The 18,291-nt window shown below is 35.4% G+C and overlaps 1 protein-coding gene across 4 annotated transcripts in view; it reads right to left on the bottom strand.

Annotated features, from left to right (window-relative positions):
* Window positions 1-18,291, bottom strand: part of ME1 (malic enzyme 1) — a 213,043-nt gene that overhangs the window by 46,938 nt on the left and 147,814 nt on the right. The gene's annotated exons all lie outside the window — the stretch shown is intronic.

Raw genomic sequence — 18,291 nt, 5'->3', positions numbered from 1 at the left:
AATGTCTGTTCAGCAAATATTCATTGTATACTTACTACAGAAAAAGTATTGTGTTGGCACTGTGAAATAATATAAAAATTACAAAAATATGGTCCCTACCATGAAAGAATTTAAAATTTATTAGAAACAAAAGTACTTTGAAATAAACGAAAAGTAACATAAAAGTGGTATAAACAAGGAATTATAGATGTTGAGAGGACAGATAACACTTCTGGCTGTGACACAGACCAAGCAATAAATGAACTGAGTTTTAAAGAATGGCTATGATTTAAAAAATAGAGATGTAGGTTTTTACACGCTAGGTAAAAACTAGAAGCAACATAATTGAGGTGAAAATTGAGAAAGAAAACAGTCTTTAAAAAATAGCAAGAAGCCCTATTTGGCTATCATGTGGTGATACATGTAAGGGTATACTAAAAGATAAGGTCAGAATTTTATATGAGAACCATTAAAATTCTGGGTTCTGGTTTTTACTCTACAGCAATGGCCAAACACTGAAGGGCTTTGAGCTTTGAAGTATATTGGACAGATATTTACTTCTGATATGAGCAGCTTGTCTCACCCTTTATTTGTATGATCATCCACCTACCTAACCTATCCAAGGCAAAAGAAATTAACATTTTTTTTAAGATTTTATTTATTTATTCATGAGAGACACAGAGAGAGAGGCAAGAGACAGTCAGAGGGAGAAGCAGGCTCCCCACAAGGAGCCTGATGCAAGATTTGATCCCAGAACCCTGTGATCATGACCTGGGCCAAAGCCAGACACTCAACCACTGAGCCACCCAGGTGCCTGAAATTAACATTATTGATAACCCAAGATTTTTTTAAAATTTTTTAAAAGATTTTATTTATTTATTCATGAGAGACACACACACAGAGAGAGAGAGAGAGAGGCAGAGACATAGGCAGAGGGAGAAGCAGGCTCCATGCAGGGAGCCTGATGTGGGACTCAATCCCAAGTCTCCAGGATCACGCCCTGGGCCAAAGGCAGGAGCTAAACCGCTGAGCCATCAGGGATCCCCAATAACCCAAGATTTTAAGAGTTGCCAGAGAAAGCCATATCGCCATGAACATCCTTGCCACTACAGATTTATGGTCTCCAACCTAGGCTAGACTCCCACTGCTGCTCTATATGTGATTCTTCTCATTTTTTCTTCATCAGCTTCCATTTCCATCACACCCAATGGTTACTCCTAATGTTTCCCAATCCTTTTAAATCTTGACTTCTCTACTTGTCTCCTACATGTGCATATGGTTTTCCTACTCTAGCACATACTGTGCCATTAATCATTTACAGTATTCCTGCTTGTTTTTATAAAAAGAATTTTAAATTTTTAAAATTTTTTATTTATAGTTGCTGCCCTTGATGGTATGCTTCTTACAGTCTTCTCCACAAACATTTATTTAAATATTAATCAAAAATTTCTTCTGGTGAGAGCATCGATTTAGGAAATAATCTGTTATCTATTTATTATTTTATTATTTTATTTATTTTTATTTTATTTTAAAAAAAGATAATCAAAATTTCTGTTTTATATATTTGAGAGTCCATATAAATAACTGTAATTAAAATCATGAGCGTAATTAAAATTCTACTAGGATGCACACACCCATACACAGTAGTCAAGGAGAGAGTAGTAGGAAACATCAATGTTTAAGTGCTAAGGATGCTACAAAGGAGAAAGAAGAAATGATCACATGTTTAGGAGAAGGCACATAAAAGTATGACACCCCAGAAGTCTAGGGGACAGAATTTTAAGAAAAAGACAAATCATCCAACTATGCCAGCATTATTTATTTAATAGTCCATCATTTCCTCTCATCAACTGTAATCAGATACTATATTATGTTATATAGTAGATTTGCTTTCTGTGCTTTTCCTCTTTTATTCTATTGCTAGAAGCAACAAAATTTTTTTTTCACTTTCTAAGTAGTATGTATGTGTCTGTATACACTTGCTTATTCTTTACAACCACTCTATGATGCTGGCAGTATTATTACTCTTATCTTACATATGAGAAAACAGGCACACCATGTTGATACTTCCTGGTAATAACAGTCCAATAGTAATGATTAGTGTATTAATATCTTTATCCAGAAAAAAAAAGCTTCTGTTTTAATTACTATGGTTTTTAAATACCTTTAACATTTAGTAATATTTATCTCTCATCTTTCTCTTTATGTATTTGCTTGGCGGTGGCAGTGGTTTATTTTTTTTTAAAGATTTTATTTATTTATTTATTCATAGACACACAGAGAGAGTGACAGAGACACAGGCAGAGGAAGAAGCAGGCTCCATGCAGGGAGCCCGACGTGGGACTCGATCCCGGGTCCCCAGGATCACACCCCAGGCTTCAGGCGGCGCCCAACCGCTGCACCACCAGGGCTGCCCCATGTGGCAGTGGTTTAAAACGCAGACTTTAGATTCAGAGTTCCTGGGGTGTAATCTTGTCCTCCTCACTTATTCTGTATTCTTAACTGTCATGTGATTCTATATCTACACTAGAATAAGTGAGAATAATAACGGCATATTATCATAAATTTGTTATCAGAATTAAGTGATATGTATAAGCTCTCAGTGTGCAAAGACTGACGCACGACTGCCCTATAATCATGAAGTATTTTTCACCTAATACCAACAATAGAAGCCATAGACAGTGCTTTAAAGGTCAAACAGAAAATAACTGTCGTCCTAGGATAGTATGTCTACCAAAGCTACTCTTCGAAAGCAAGGTTGTAATGCAACTATACTTCTTTTAAAAAAATGAATGAAAATAATGTTTTTTATAAGTAGAGTTGAAACAAAGACATCTGCAGATAAATAAAAATCGAAAGACTTCAACTAAAGGAATCTTAAAAATGTATATTTCAGAAATAAAGAAAATAATCTCACTAAAAGTCTATGATAAAATTTAACAGTAAAAAATAACAGGGAATTTTTAACCCATAAAATAGTAAAGAGGCATAGGCCTAACAGAGTGAGGAGGTTGAGAAAATTTTCCTCAAACACCAACAATAAAGCAGAACTAATCCTTCAAAACCACTATTTCAGGGTTTGGAAATCAACTAACGGCAATGTTGCAAAACTTTTAAAGTAAAATGTGGGATTGGGTTCAAATCTTGAATGGAACATAAAATCTTTATGCTCCTTATATATATGATGCCATTCTAGCAAACTCTTTAGCTAGCCTTATTAAAAATTACTAAAATGTTTTTAAGAATGAGTAAAAGCATTTCTATAGTTATAAATTACTACTTTTCTTTACAACCTTAGCAAAGAAGGAGAATCTGTGGTAGCAACCGATCACCCCAAACACAATCATCTGGTGCTTGGAATGGCTCCTTTCCTACTTCTCTGGTTTCCATACAGGCCTTTAGAGAGTAAAGGCTGTGTGCTTTCAGACAGCACCCTCATACAGTTTGCTCCTGATGTGTCATGTACTGATGATGGTCTAGCAGCATTAGACGATCTGTCATTATGTTCAGAAGCAGCAGAACTGTGTGGTTTCAGTATATGAGGACGAATCAGAGCCTTCTCAGTTCTATTTCCGGATCTACTACTTACTCGGGTCTTGTGGTTTTGGACTTGTTACAATTTCTCTGTGGTTAAAATGAAATCCCCACAGTACGGTTTGCCTTCAGTGTTTAGGACACAATGTGGTCAGGCTACACGTTTATAATATTTTCTAAGTAAAATCTAGGAATAGCCAGCCACAGGTACTAAAATGCTACACAAGATACTTTATCATTTACAAAAGTTTATTTTAGAATTGTTCCCTGGAGAATATTGTATATCTGTTTTAATTTCACAACTTTTCTCTACCTGGTAGTTAACTCTGATTTGATTCTTAAAGATTTAGAGAGAGGCATCCTGGATTCATTTTGTGATACAGCATCCTGTATCATATAATAAAAAAAAATGTAACAGATATTTTGTTCCACACTGAACCAGCCTTGTCACTATGAAATTATAAGTAGTAGAACACAAGGATGTTACCAATTCAATTCTACATAACTATGAAAAGAACCTACTATTTCATGATCAAAATAACACATAAAACAGTGGGTGTAAATGGTTTTAAAAGTTAACAGAAATACCACCCATAAAATTAGCCTGTGAAAACTGCAAATTTTATCTTGTGGCATTGTTAAACCACAGAAAACCTCATTACAGTGACTAATCACTACATCCAGCACTTCGTGGGTGCCAGGCGCTGTGCTCCACTCTTTATATGGATGTTGTCATTTAATTCTCTCAATAACCCAACAAGGAAGGTAGTTATTACCCATTTTACAGATGAAGAAATTGAAGCTCAGAGAGATTAAGGGCCATAGCTGAGTGCATACTGTTAATGAGTGGTAGGGTCTGGAATGAACCGCAGGGCCCACCATTTTAAGTACTATATATATACCGGGTCCCAAGAGCACCACTGCCATAACCAAGTCAATGAAGTGAACAATATATTTACAAATAAAATGATTGAATTGATCAAATAAAAGAGTTGTAATTTTATAAAACTAGCAAGATAGCATTTGTATGTATTCAATACCCTAGGTATTTTTATTATAGAAAATATATAAACAGGTAATTAGTGAAAACAATTAGTCTTTCTTTGATTATAAATTCACTGTAACCAGGTCAACCAAGCGCATTTTTATTTTCCCTAAGAGATACAGTAAAATGTGGTTCTTTTAGGATTTATTGCATATATGGCACTATGCAGTATTTGAGATCCAGAGCCCTTTAGTCCTGATGGGTTCCTCAAAGATAATTTATTACAAATTACTCATTCTTAATAATGTAACTGGAGTCTGAGGATGCTTGAAGAATTTGGCAGTAATAGGACACATGGATCTGGTGTTTAAAATGCTTACAGTCTCATTGAGAAGATAAAGGATACAAGCAAAAATTTAGAGGTTCTGGTTAAAAGGAAAATCAAAGGTTCAAAAGAGATCAACTATAGGATTTAGGGAAGACAACATGAATTCGAGGAGGCTTCAGCTGGGCCCATGAGTAGAATTCTAGGATAGGTAATTTGAAGTTCAGTGAGGTTCCCTCTGGCCAAGAATCATCCGAGTTTTATTTTCCTTGTAGGTAAGAACTAAGAACAGAAAATTGTCCACTCCCTTGTTAGTTCATTGTAATATAGCCCCACTTCCTACTACCTTACATCTGTGTCATTGTGTAACATTTAAGTATTCTTCTCATTTCTCTTATCATCCCTTCTATTATATTTTGTTGACACTTCTTAATTATTCTCTGTGAGAGTGGAGACTATAAAGATCCAGCAGTAATCATCCATTCTTTCATTCTTTTCCCCTCTGTCTGTAATCCTCCCCTTATCAAGTTCACTTATCCTAAGGGATTTATCAGTCATCTTTATTTTTTTTTTAAAGATTTTACTTATTTATTCATGACAGAGTGGGGGAGAGAGAGAGAGAAGCAGGCTCCGTACAGGGAGCCAGACGTGGGACTCAATCCCGGGTCTCCAGGATCACACCCCGGGCTGAAGGTGGCACTAAACCACTGGGCCATCGGGGGCTGCCCCATCAGTCATCTTTAGACAGATGACTTCTAAATCTCTCTCTCTGTTGCTGATCTTTCAAAGAATCTCCAACTCTCTGTTGTCAAAATGATAGTAAAAAAGACTTGGAGAAATGCTATATTATGGATCTTTTTTCTTTAAATGAGAAAGAAATGTTGAAGATAGTGTTGTTATATATTGTCAACCATTCCTTTTCTTTAAAGATTTTATTTATTTGAGAGAGAGAAAGAGAGTACAAGAGAGAGGGAGAGGCAGATAAAGAGGGAGAAGCAGACTCCCCACTGAACAAGGAGCCTAATGTGGGGCTCGATCCCAGGATCTTGGGGTCATGACTTGGGACGAAGGCAGACCAACTTGGCTTAACCAACTGAGCCATCCAGGTGCCCTTGTTAACAATTCTTACTCTAAAATGAGTTTCTGTGAAATTTTCTATAGTATCAAAAAAATTACAATTCAATTATCAAGGACAACCAAGAATCACAAGCAAAATGGAGTCATTTTGTTTAGGTGTTGACTACTAAAAAAAAAAAACAAAAACAAAAACAAAAAACAGCAGTTTGTGAGATTTTAAGTTCCTTAAAATTCAACAAATTCCAAAGCTGCATTTATAACTATAATTTCCACTTGGTATATGTTACTGAAAAGTATTTTAAAAGTTACTTCTTGCCTCCAAAATCAGTAAACTCTTATCCTTTATGCTTTTAATTTAACATATAAATACAAAGCTCCTAAAAATTCTAAGCTTTTTCCCTACAAAACTGATTGCTCAAACTTTCCCTATTTCTATCATTGGCGCCACCAATGCCAAAGCACTAAAAGCATTTTCTAATTTGCCTTTCCCCTCACATCCCGGGGTCAAGTTCTGTTGTGCCTTCTTCTTTCTTTCATATTCATTGTTCCACCTTCTGTTCTAAGGGCTTCAATTCAAGTTCAGGCTCTTTGGGCCACAGGATCACAACAGTACTACAATCTCTTGATTAGTCTCCTTGCTTTTGTTTTCTTTCCCATGGAAATCATTTACACGCTAAAAAAAAGTCTTGTCATGGTATTTTAAATAGGTACTATGTGATGAGATCTTGTCTAAGTTTATTATCTCTGCTATTCTCAAAAGGAAACTTTATCCTTCTTTCCTTCCCTTATTTACTCATCTATCAAATAACACACTGAGGGCAACGAGGGGTCAGGAATACTCTAAGTGCTGTTGACACATTCCTGCCCTCACAGAGTTTATAATCTTGTGGAGAATACAGTAAATAGGAGATTACAACACAGTGTGATAAAAAGTATAATAGGGGATATTTAGGGTGCCAAAATGCAGAGCAGGGGCACCTACCTAAAATTAAGGAGATTAGGAGAGGCTTTCCAGAGGAAGCTAAGGCCTGAAGGATTAGTAGGAACTTGCCAAGTTAAGAGGATGGGGAAGAATTTTCAAGGCAGAGAGAACCTACTCATAGGCCCTGAGTTAAAATAAATCAATGTTATGTTCTAGGAACTGAAATCAATTAAATATGATTGAATCACAGTGTTTATAGGGAGAGACAAGAATGAAGACTAGAGAGGTAAACCAGGTCAGATTATGAAGGGCCTCTAACCTGTGTTGGGGGTTTATGCTTGACCCTGAGTGGGACATTACACAGGAGCACAACATGATCATTTCCACTTTAGACTGACTCACTTTGCACAGTCAAGATAAAGAATGGCTATCAGAAGGGCAGAACTAGAGCAGGAAGCTTACTTAGGAGGCTGCTGCAAAAACCCAGCCACGCACTTGGAAACAAGAACAGGACAAAGACAAGCAGACGGATTTGAGAAATATTTATGAATTAACAGTATCAGGTGAAGAGAAGCAGATGATGAGAAAAAAGAAATGAAGAATGAATTCCAAGTTTATAGTTTGGTAACCTGGCAAAGGATAGCTTATATTTTTTAAAAAGTAGAAAACCTCAGGAGAAGCAGGTTTGATAAAGAAGATCAGTTCAGCTTTGGATAGGCTGTGTTCCAGCAACTAGAGATATGTAAGCAACGGAAGTTGTCAGGAGACATTAAGATGTATGACTTTAGTATTTTAGAGTTTGAACAGCTGCAGGGAAAGATAAGGCCCATGAGAGGGTGTCTCAAGTGATGTAGCAGTAAAGGCCATTAGACATGAAGAACTTAAGAACAAGAAAAGCCAACATACAAGAAAGGTCACTGACATGAAAGTTAAACGGGGCTGAGAACAAGACTGAAAATGGGTGAGAATTGGGGGAGAGTAGTTTAAACTGGGAGAAGATAGAGAGATGATAAACCTAATTGACATAAACCTCAAAGAAGCATGTGTGTGTGTGGGGGGGGGGGTTAAATGAGGATGGAGGGCTCATAGTCTGAAAGAGACAGAGGAGAGAAGATATTGATCTCATCTCCCAATCCTAAAATGTTGTGTGGACCAATAAGCATCACTGAAAGTGCTACATGAAAAATGGGAGTCTCAAATGAGAGCCATGTTGCCATGAAGCAAGAATGTAAAGGGAACATCTACGGAGGAAGTGAGGACATAAGGAAGTCTTTTATTAAAAAGACAAGAAAAAAGTTTCAGAGGGAGAAGAGTGTTGGGAGTTTGGTTTAGTAGACATGAAACACAAAGCATGAAGTATGGAAAAGCATGAAGTATGTGAAAGAATATATGGAACTAGATAAATGACGTGTTAGTTTTACATAGTAACAATTCACATTTTAATAGACATGAAGCAGGTTTGCTAAGAATTGTGTCTAGAGGTCACTTGATGGACTACAAAGGTAAAATGTAGAGAGATGGGCATATGGGAAGGGTAGGTTGCATCCTGGGCTCTCAGTTGGAGGGCAGCACCCATATAGGCTGAAATGCTCAGGGCAATGATCTGTGCATATCTACATATCTACATAGCACTGTTTTGTGACCTTCCACTTCTAGTCTGTGTCATTTCTCTTGCCAGAGTGCCTTCATATAAAGGACTTAGAAAATGTTTTTATAAACCCCATCTGCAAATTTACCATAGAGAATTAAAGGTCTCCTCAATGCAAATTTCGGTAAATACCTTATCCCAAACCTCAATCATGTCATTTACTTCTACAGTTTGAATCACTAAATCTGTCTATGTCTCCTTCTCAATTTAGTCTAAATCAAACTGTTTATTTCTAAAAGCCAACAACTTCCACAAAACACTAGGAATCAAGTTTTGAGCAGCAAGAGAATTATATGTTATTTTGCTGAAGGTTATTAGAGTCATAAGATTTTCAAACTAGAAAGATCCTTAGACACCATGTAGCAACAAGTAATGCCCAGGAATGTCAAATAACACCCAGGATCACAGGAACAGACATACCTGTGAGTACTGGGCCTAAGAGAAAAGACAGAAAAATCAAGTACTTGGTACTTAGGATGCTAGTAGATAGTAAAATTCACTAAAATTCTAGTAAATCTACTAAAATCAGTTCCATTGTTTTAAAGTTCTTTCTTGTAGGTTATCTTCCTCCCTAATTCTTAACCAGCAATAATCGATTTGAACAAATATTTTGTAAAATAAGAACTAGATCCAAATATTGACTTGGATCAACAGTCTCATTTTTACTATTCCCAAGAATCAGTATCAGCTTCAAAGGGTTTTAGTTAAAATGTCATCATTATGATATTTAAAAGAATTTCTATAGGTTCTAACGATAATCTTCAAAGAGGCATTCCAAAAGTACTGTGAATATTAACAGTAATTATTGTACAGTGTTCCAGGGTATTACTTGGAGAGAGATAACCCTCATTTGGATTTAGCTTTGTTTAAAAAAAATAAATAAATCACATTATTCTATAATGAAACCTCAAAATCAAAGTAAAAATGAAAGAATTTTTTGCATGTGTAATTCCTTAAAAACACTGAAAGACGATACACATTCTTGTGCCACTGAATAGCAGAAATCTATGCATATTATTCAAGACAAATCTGAGAACTCTACATTTAGAAATAGCTGAAGGCACAAATCCAATGTAAATTACAAGTCTGGCTTCTTTGGCACAATCATCTGGATTAATGTCAAAGTTTGAACACTAACCATCTTCATAACTAGAGCCCACCTACCAATAATGTGTCCTGAAGCTATGTGTCTATAATTCCATATTAGTGGCATTTCTTATGGGAGTATTATTGCCTAATACCAATAAAAATACCAAAATATCATGTTCCCTGCTTTATTAATAAGCTCTTTTCTTCCCTGGGGGCCTTAAGAACTAAGCCAGCATATGTTCCAGTGGTACTGAAGGTCTTTTAAACCCAAACTGGTTTAAAACTATTTCTATTGGCATCTGTATGGGTACATTTATCTGCATGTCAATGACTTTTTCTCTTTTAAAATACCTTAATAGTTGGTTGAATTGATGCAATCCAATATACAAAAATTAGATTTCTATTATAGAATTCCTACTTAGTTTTGAACAATTCTTAGGAATAAAATATAATCTAGTGCTAAGAACTGTTTAACTTTGTTTTGCATTAAACCATTTTTAAATGACCATACTTTTTTGAGTTAACAAGTACACTTACATTTAAGTTTAAATTTTCAAGAATGCAACTCTTTGACAAACTGACATATTTTCAAAATCTGATTAACAAAGCTATCTTTGTGTTAGAAGGGTAATTTTAGGTAATTTACTGAGTTTACTATAGGGGTGTGTGGAAGTATAATTTAAGATTTGTAAACTACTAATTTTATTCTGGTATCACTGAGAAATATAAGCCAAGACAAGTAATTTCTGTGCCTAAAATAGTACTTATTGAAAGGAACATTTAAAATGGAGTTAATAATCCAAGGGGCTTAGAATGTAACTACTTGGGTTTAAGTTTTGCCTTTTCACTTATAAACTGAATCTTTTAAGTCAAATTCTCAGTCTTTCCACTACCTGTCTTAGAACTTCTTTGTTGGCAATTCTAAATCTATAAAAAGAATTAGAAAAATATCAAATTAACAATTCAGGCCACCTACTAGTACATAAAATATTCAGTTTTTGAAAAAAATTGGACTTTGTTACCAATCTGATTCATGAAAGTGAGAAAATAAAAATCTGACAATTTTGCTCTCATTTATTTCTTGTCTTTTTTGATATTAGCCATCCTGACTAATGTGAAGTGAAATGTGAAGTGGTATCTCACTGTAGTTTTGATTTGCATTTCCCTGATCATGAGTGATACTGTTGAGCATCTTTCCGTGTGTCTTTTGGCCATCTGTTTGTCTTCTTTGGAAAAATATCTATTCAGGTCTCTGCCCATTTTTTTAATAGAATTTTTTGCTATTTTGGTGTTCAGTTGTAGAAGTTCTTTATATATTTTGGATATTAACTCCTTCTCAAATGTATCATTTGCAAATATCCCTCCCATTCAATAGGTTGCTGTTTTGTTTTGTTGATTTCCTTTGCCATACGAAACTTTTTTTTTTTTTAATTTTGGTGTAGTCCAATCATTTATTTTTCTTTATTTCCCTTGCCTCAGGAGACATATCCATAAATAAGGCCAATGTCCAAGAAACTACAGCCTATGTTTTCTTTTAGGAGTTTTATGGTTTCAAGTCTCATATTTAGGTCATTAATCCATTTATTTAAAAGACTTTATTTATCTATTAGAGAGAGAGAGCGAGCAAGCTTGAGATGGGAGTAGGAGAGGAGGGAGAGGGACAAAGAGAAACAGACTCATTGTGCTGAGCACAGAGCACAGAGTCCGACATGGGGCTCCATCACAGGACCCGGAGATCATGACCTGAGCTGAAGTCAGACACTTAACCTACTGAGTAACCCAAGTGCCCCATCTTTAATTCACTTTGAGTTAATTTATGGTATAAGAAAGTGGTCCAGGGATGCAAGGGTGGCTCAGTGGTTGAGTGTCTGCCTTCAGCTCAGGACATGATCCTGGAGTCTTGGGATTGAGTCCCACATCGGGCTCCTTGCATGGAGCCTGCTTCTCCCTCTGCCTATGTCTCTGCCCCTCCCCCTCTCTGTCTCTCATGAATAAATAAATAAAATCTTAAAAAAAAAAAGTAGTCCAATTTTGCCAATACCATGGAGTAAAAAGACACCTTCCCCATGGCATATTCTTGCCTCCATCATCATAGATTAATTGACCATACATATGTGGGTTTATTTCTGGGCTCCCTAATATGTTCCACTGATTTACGTGTCTATATTGGTGCCAGTATCATACTGTTTTGATTAGTACAGTTTTGTAGTCTATGGGACTGGGATTGTGATAACCTCCAGCTTGGTTCTTCTTTATCAAGTCTGCTTTACCTTATAAAACTTTTTAAAAATGGATTTCAGTGAAATGGTATGAAGCTTCCTTGAATGTATTATTTATTTAGATCTATAAATAGGATGCTATGTGAATAAGGTTTAGATATGTACCTATTGTTTCACTACTAAATACCTATTTATATTTTGACAGAATATTTTAATCATAGAGAAAAGCATTAGAGAATAATATTAGCTAACATCCATGTGCCCCCTACACAATTTTGTGAAATGTTGACATTATGCCATATTTATTTCAGACTTTAAAAAATGGCCACATATCACTTAAAACCCCTTCTGCCCCTCCTTGATCCCAATTCCCTCAGCTAACTATTCTCTTAAATTTGATGCATATCATTCCGAAACATGCTATACTTTTACTACAAATGTATGCTACCCAAAAGCAAACTTGACATTGTTTTTAAGCTTTATATACATAAAAACCGTATATGAATCTGATGGGTGTTGAATGGTATCTGATCCTTTTGACATCTCAGTGCCATTATTCACAGCTCAGGGTGAGTGAATTGAATGGTCTCCTTTTGTTTGTTTGTTTGTTTTAATGGTCTCCTTTTGAATTTTTTCCCTCAGTTCTGTAATTCTTCGATATATTCATGTGGACATATGAAGCACTAATGTCATTCAATTTTTATGTGCTGTGCAATACTGTATGCTATATATACACAATTTATCAATTCTCCCATTGATGGACATTTAAAATACTTTAAATTTTTCACTACTACAAACAATGCTGTTCTGAAAATTTATGAGCATGCCTCCCTACAAATGAGTTTCTCTGGGGTGCAAATGCCATACAGTAGGTTATGATAATCCTAACTATACTGCCAAAGTGTTTTATGAATTTACATTCCTGAAAGCAGTGTAAGTATTCATCCCCAGCCTCACATACATTTGGCATTGTCAGATTTAAACATTTTTGGCAGTCTGATGGAGGTGACATGGTACTTGATATCTGTGAATTGGCTGTGTGGTGCTGGGCAGCCTAGGGAGTACGCTGTTTGGATTGCCCTTCAAGAAAGAACTTGCCTAAGAGTGCAGTTATAGACAGCTTTCTCCACCACAATGGTTTAAGATTGGAGATGCAGCATTCCATCCACAGCCACACTCTTCCCAGGGAGTCCCCAGGCAATTACTGAGCACAGCAGTAATACTGGGGCCAGGTCATCTATACTCAAGGTGAACTCATCTAACAAGCAATTTTGTCTCTGGAGCTTCCCATTAGGTTGGCTGAGACTTTGTCAGATATATATTATAGTCCAAGGTGCTCTCTGCCCAATTCTGCTTCCCAGATGTGCATTGTGGTCTGAAGGCTTTTTTCCCTGCCTTACCTTACTTCTCTGCTAATGTCTCACAGGCATTACCCCTTATGTACTTCTTACACTTCAACACCATCTCAGGAACTGCTTCATGGAAAATGCAAACTGATATAATCTGTGGAGTTCAAGCCTTTACTGAATCAAAATCCTTATTACCTCTAGAAGTTGGGTGGGTTATTTAATTACTCTATACCTCAGTTTCCTCATCTCTGAAATAGGAATAATAGTACCTGCCTTACAGGTTTGAGGGAATTAAATTAATATAAGCCCTTGGAACAACCTCAAGCACATACTAAGCTCTCAGTAAGTATCAGTTTTTATTTGTCCAGTATGATTTCCTTATGTATCACAAGAGTTGTAATTAAGGTTGGGATATTTGAAACTATTACTAAGTAAACAAGGACCTGGGAATATTTATTGTTTCCTTCCTTGGATTGTGCATTTAGGCAAATGGTATTATAGCATGTGGGTAAAGGTAGGGCAATGTCAAAACACTCAGTGATAAATAGTTCTAAGTCTGATTATCTTTGTCAATGATAAATCTATATTCTAAAACTTGTTTCTCTACCATTTATATTCTGGGTTCTTTTTTGCTCATAATTAATTACATATACAAGTAACATTAAGGAATGCTAACTGTAACACTTAAATATTCTTGGGAGGCTTTGATTAGATGCCTTCTCTATCATACAGTATACATTTGGATTTTATAGTCTACAACTATTGAGACTATTAGTTCCCTTTGGGGTGGTATTAAGTCAAATATCACAAAAATTTCCTAAGATAAGGCAGAAATCAGAGCTAATATTCCTTTTTAAAATGATTTTCCCTTAAATTATTTTCCCAGAAATGTCCACCAGTTCCCCTTTAATCAATAATTTTTCTAAAATCTAGAGTAATTATAGCCCCAAATCAATGTATCTGTGCAGAAAGATCAAGAAAGCTCAGCAACGAATGCATTCTTCCTATAATCTTGTCCTCAGAGATCAGGTTAATGAGAATTTGGAAAAGCATTAAGTCTTTAAGAATGACCCAGTCAAGCATTTATTGTAATCAGATTCTTTTCCCCCTATCTTCAGTTTTAAAACTGGGAGTTTAGCCAAAAATGAATTTCTAGAATAAGCAGATGCTTATAAAAATAAAAGTCTTCATTAACTTTGTAAATGTATTTTCTGTCTCATTCCAAAATTCTCTATTTCTCCATAGCAAGAAAAATAACCTCTGTATTATTCCAAAACTCCATATGAAGTATATACACAGAGGTCTCAGTCTACAGACCTCTGTAATACATTTGTGAAAACAGATCATATATCCCATTCTTTAATTCACTCAATGGAAAAACAAGAACAGTATATCAGAAAATAGTACTGAAGCAAGTGGTGGAAAGAGAAAAAGATTTGTACTATCTTGTCAGTAAAATGAGTGATATCATCACCCTTCAATTGATTTGAATAATAAAATTCTATTGGGTTTTCTAAGACACATATGTTATTAAAATATATTTCTTGGGATGCCTGGGTGGCTCAGTGGTTGAGCCTCTGCCTTCGGCTCAGGATGTCATCACGGGGTCCAGGGATGAAGTCCCACCTTACGGGGAGCCTGCTTCTCTGCCTATGTTTCTTTTTCTTTTTTTTTTTTTAGATTTTATTTATTTATTCATGAGAGAGAGAGATAGAGAGACATAGATAAAGGGAGAAGCAGCCACCAGCGCCCCCCCCCCCCCCCGCAGGAGCCCGATGCAGGATTCAATCCTGCATCCCAGGATCATGCCCTGAGTCAAAGGCAGATGCTCAACTGCTGAGCCACCCAGTTTTCTCTATCCCTATGTTTCTGCCTGTCTCTCATAAATAAATAAAAAGTCTTTAAAAAATAAAATAAAATATATTTATCATATTGTATCTGCTTTTACATACTATAATTTAGCTCATCTTCTTCATTACCACTCTTCATTTCTTTTTTAAATATTAGCTAAATTTCAGAACAGTTCAGGTTCCAGGTTTCTGGATAAATGAGCAATGATCAAAATCCTTCTTCTCTCTTTACCACCCCCCCCCCCCCAGCAAATTTTAAAAAAAAAGGGCTTAATCTTTTGCAGGAGAAATCCTACTTAATCATTTAAACTTCCTCTGAGGAAAGTGATCACCACTTTGCCTAGTTATTAGAAACATCTAAGAAATTGAACTTTTCAGAACCTTGTGCTATAGTAGTATTAACTGGGATTTTGCAAAAATAGCAATCCTTGAGCAAGTGTTTTCAGAAACACTAGACAAAACAGGTCTCTTCATCCAGCATTTGAGTTCTTAGAACTCTAAAATACTATTCTGAACTGATAATCTCTGAGAAGAAGCTGCATATGTGAATTTATCATTCTTAATTTAACAAGAAAATACCTTTTTATAGCCCCCAAAAGAGGTGAAAAGAATACTGAAAGACCAAGCATGTACCACTGTTAAGACAGGGTTTAAGAAAGCCCTTAAGTTGTTCAACAGTTTATAATAAAGATCAAAATCTATGAGAAGTAATTATTATTCTATACTGGTAAATAGAAGGACATCATTTTTTAGAGGAGAAATTTTTTAGTCAAAATGAGGTAATATAAATCATTAAAGACAAAAATTGACTTAGTTTCAAATGAAGAGAAATTTGCAGCTGAGCTAAGAAGTAAAAAATAAGTATAACAAAGAACCTCTACACAAAATTTCAGGAAAGGACTTTCTACTTCTGGTAACGCAAAATAAAAAACATCCCAAGGAGAAATGGGCTTGTTATTTGAGGATATTCCTATCTTAGGATTATTTATTGGCCTAGCTCTCTTTTCAAAGCTAGATTTATTAAATAGTGAGAAACTTCACAAAGTTTCACAAAACTCAAGATGGATCAAAATTTTTAAGTAAGTCAAATACAGTTGATAGACATGATTTCATGAATTCACTTGGTTTTCTGTTCTGAAGGGCAGTCCTATCAGTTCACGAGAGAAGTACACGGAAGCAGAGCAGAAAGAAAGGGAATGTGGCTACAACTGAGTCACATGGAGGCTGCAACTGGTTTAGTAAAAGCTGGCAAAGCTTAAATCACAAGCATATGTAAAGAAATCTCCACTCGTTCTCATGTGAGCCGTATTAGTCACTTTGTTTTCCCACAAGCTGATAACAATAGCATTTTGTGGTGTCTAGAAAAAAAAGAAAGGTTTATATTTTCAAATCCCCAGTTAAGAAGGAATTTTTCAATCGAGGAGATTACAGATTTGGAGTGATGCTGGTTGTAGCTAAATATCAACTACGGGACATTCCAAATTCTTCACATACCAAGCAATGTAAAAACAATGTGAAGATCATGACTTGAAGGAAAAAGTTTTCAACGTCATAATCAGAATGTAAGACAGTAGGGACAGCATTTAAAAATGGGTACATCATTAAACCAACTCATTAGGATAGACTAAAGGACCTTAAAGACAGGAATATGAAGTACCCCTGATATTTCACCACCACATAAAATAAACAAATCCAAATCTCCTTTGAAGCCATGGTGTAAGAAAGTTTTATTTTTATTTATTTTTTTGTATATTTTTTATTGGATTTCGATTTGCCAACATATAGTATAACACCCAGTGCTCATCCCGTCAAGTGCCCCCCCTCAGTGCCCGTCACCCAGTCACCCCATCTCCCCGCCCACCTCCCCTGTAGGAAGGTTTTAACAGTCATTAATCCCAGCAAAGAGAAGGATTTTTTTCCTGAAACATAATATGCTACCTTACACTTCACATTGCTGTGTGTTAAATTTTAAAAGATGCCAATTTCAAATGTTACAGAAGATAATCTGTGTTTAACACACTTTAATTGTATCAAAGTACAGTATTCTAGGCTTTAACACAGAAGTATGTGACAGATTTCTGAAATGAAAGTGAAACAAAAGATACCACGATTAAAGTTGGGGAGACTTCCATAGTATGCTTTCAAATAATCCTATGGTTCTATGTATCAGGGAAGCTGTGCTTCACTCCTTTTAGGGGTAATTTGAAATACAGTCAGCTACTAACTCTGACTGGCTTCCTAAATCTGAGGACTAGATTCACACAACTAAAGCCAAGATGAAGCTGTCCTTTAAAACTGAGGGCATACATATCATGCATTTACAAAATCAGTCTCTATTGATTTAGCATGCATATACTTAGCATAGTTATATGCAAATAAGTTTTATATATCTTATATGTTTTATATCTCTATAGTTCTATAAATCTAGAATTTATATTCAGGTTTATTTTTGTTTTCTTTACATGTAGATTAAATCTATAAAAGCAACTAATAGCTCCTTGAAATAAAGGCAAAAGCTGCGATATTAACTTCTAAAATGAGAGTTTCAAATGACCTCTTTTAAGAAGATACATAAAATAAGGTTTTAATATTCCTATGAGCAAATCTTTTGAAAGCTCCAGTTAAATATAAACAGTGACTAAATATATCATAGAGAAATGTTATTTTCTCTAGCTTGGATTCACAAGAGCCTTGGTTTAAAGACTGCTTTCCAAGTTTTCCGCTGTTATCAATTTTTAACAAAATATTTAAAAAGTTATAAAACAATCAAACATCTCAATTCAAAACATATTTTCAACAAAAACCCCTAAAAGTTAAGTCTTTTTCTGTGACCAAAACCAACATTCCATGACTGCAAACAACTTCTTCTATAGCAAAGTATTTTTTATCTAAAAAAAGACAGAGGTTGGTTTTCCCTTAAGCTCTCTAAATACAATTTACTAAGATGCAAATGGCTGATTTTAAGGTGCCAAATCAGGTAAAATCACTACCATTTTTGAAAGGAGACGCTGTCTGCCAACAACAAGAATGTTATTTCATGTTACGTGTTAAGAAATGAAAGTTATATGACACCATCTCTGCTGCTTCAGTTAAACCTTATTCCTCTGAGGCTTCACTCCCCCGCCTTTTTAAAGTTTTTATTTAAATTCCAGTTAGTTAACATACAGTGGTAATATTAGTTTCAGGTGTACAATATAGTGATCCTGCCAAAACTTTTTAAGTGGACCCACAAGTGTGCCTTCGTGACATTTCGTTAAGTGCCTATTAACCCCTTATGTCAAGTAGCCTGTTCTTATACTGAAAAAAACGTGAGG

Source organism: Canis aureus, chromosome 7, assembly GCF_053574225.1.
Source record: "Canis aureus isolate CA01 chromosome 7, VMU_Caureus_v.1.0, whole genome shotgun sequence".
Classification (NCBI taxonomy): Eukaryota; Metazoa; Chordata; class Mammalia; order Carnivora; family Canidae; genus Canis; species Canis aureus.
The sequence above is the reverse complement of the archived record's forward strand: the minus strand, read 5'-3'. Positions and strand labels throughout refer to the sequence as shown.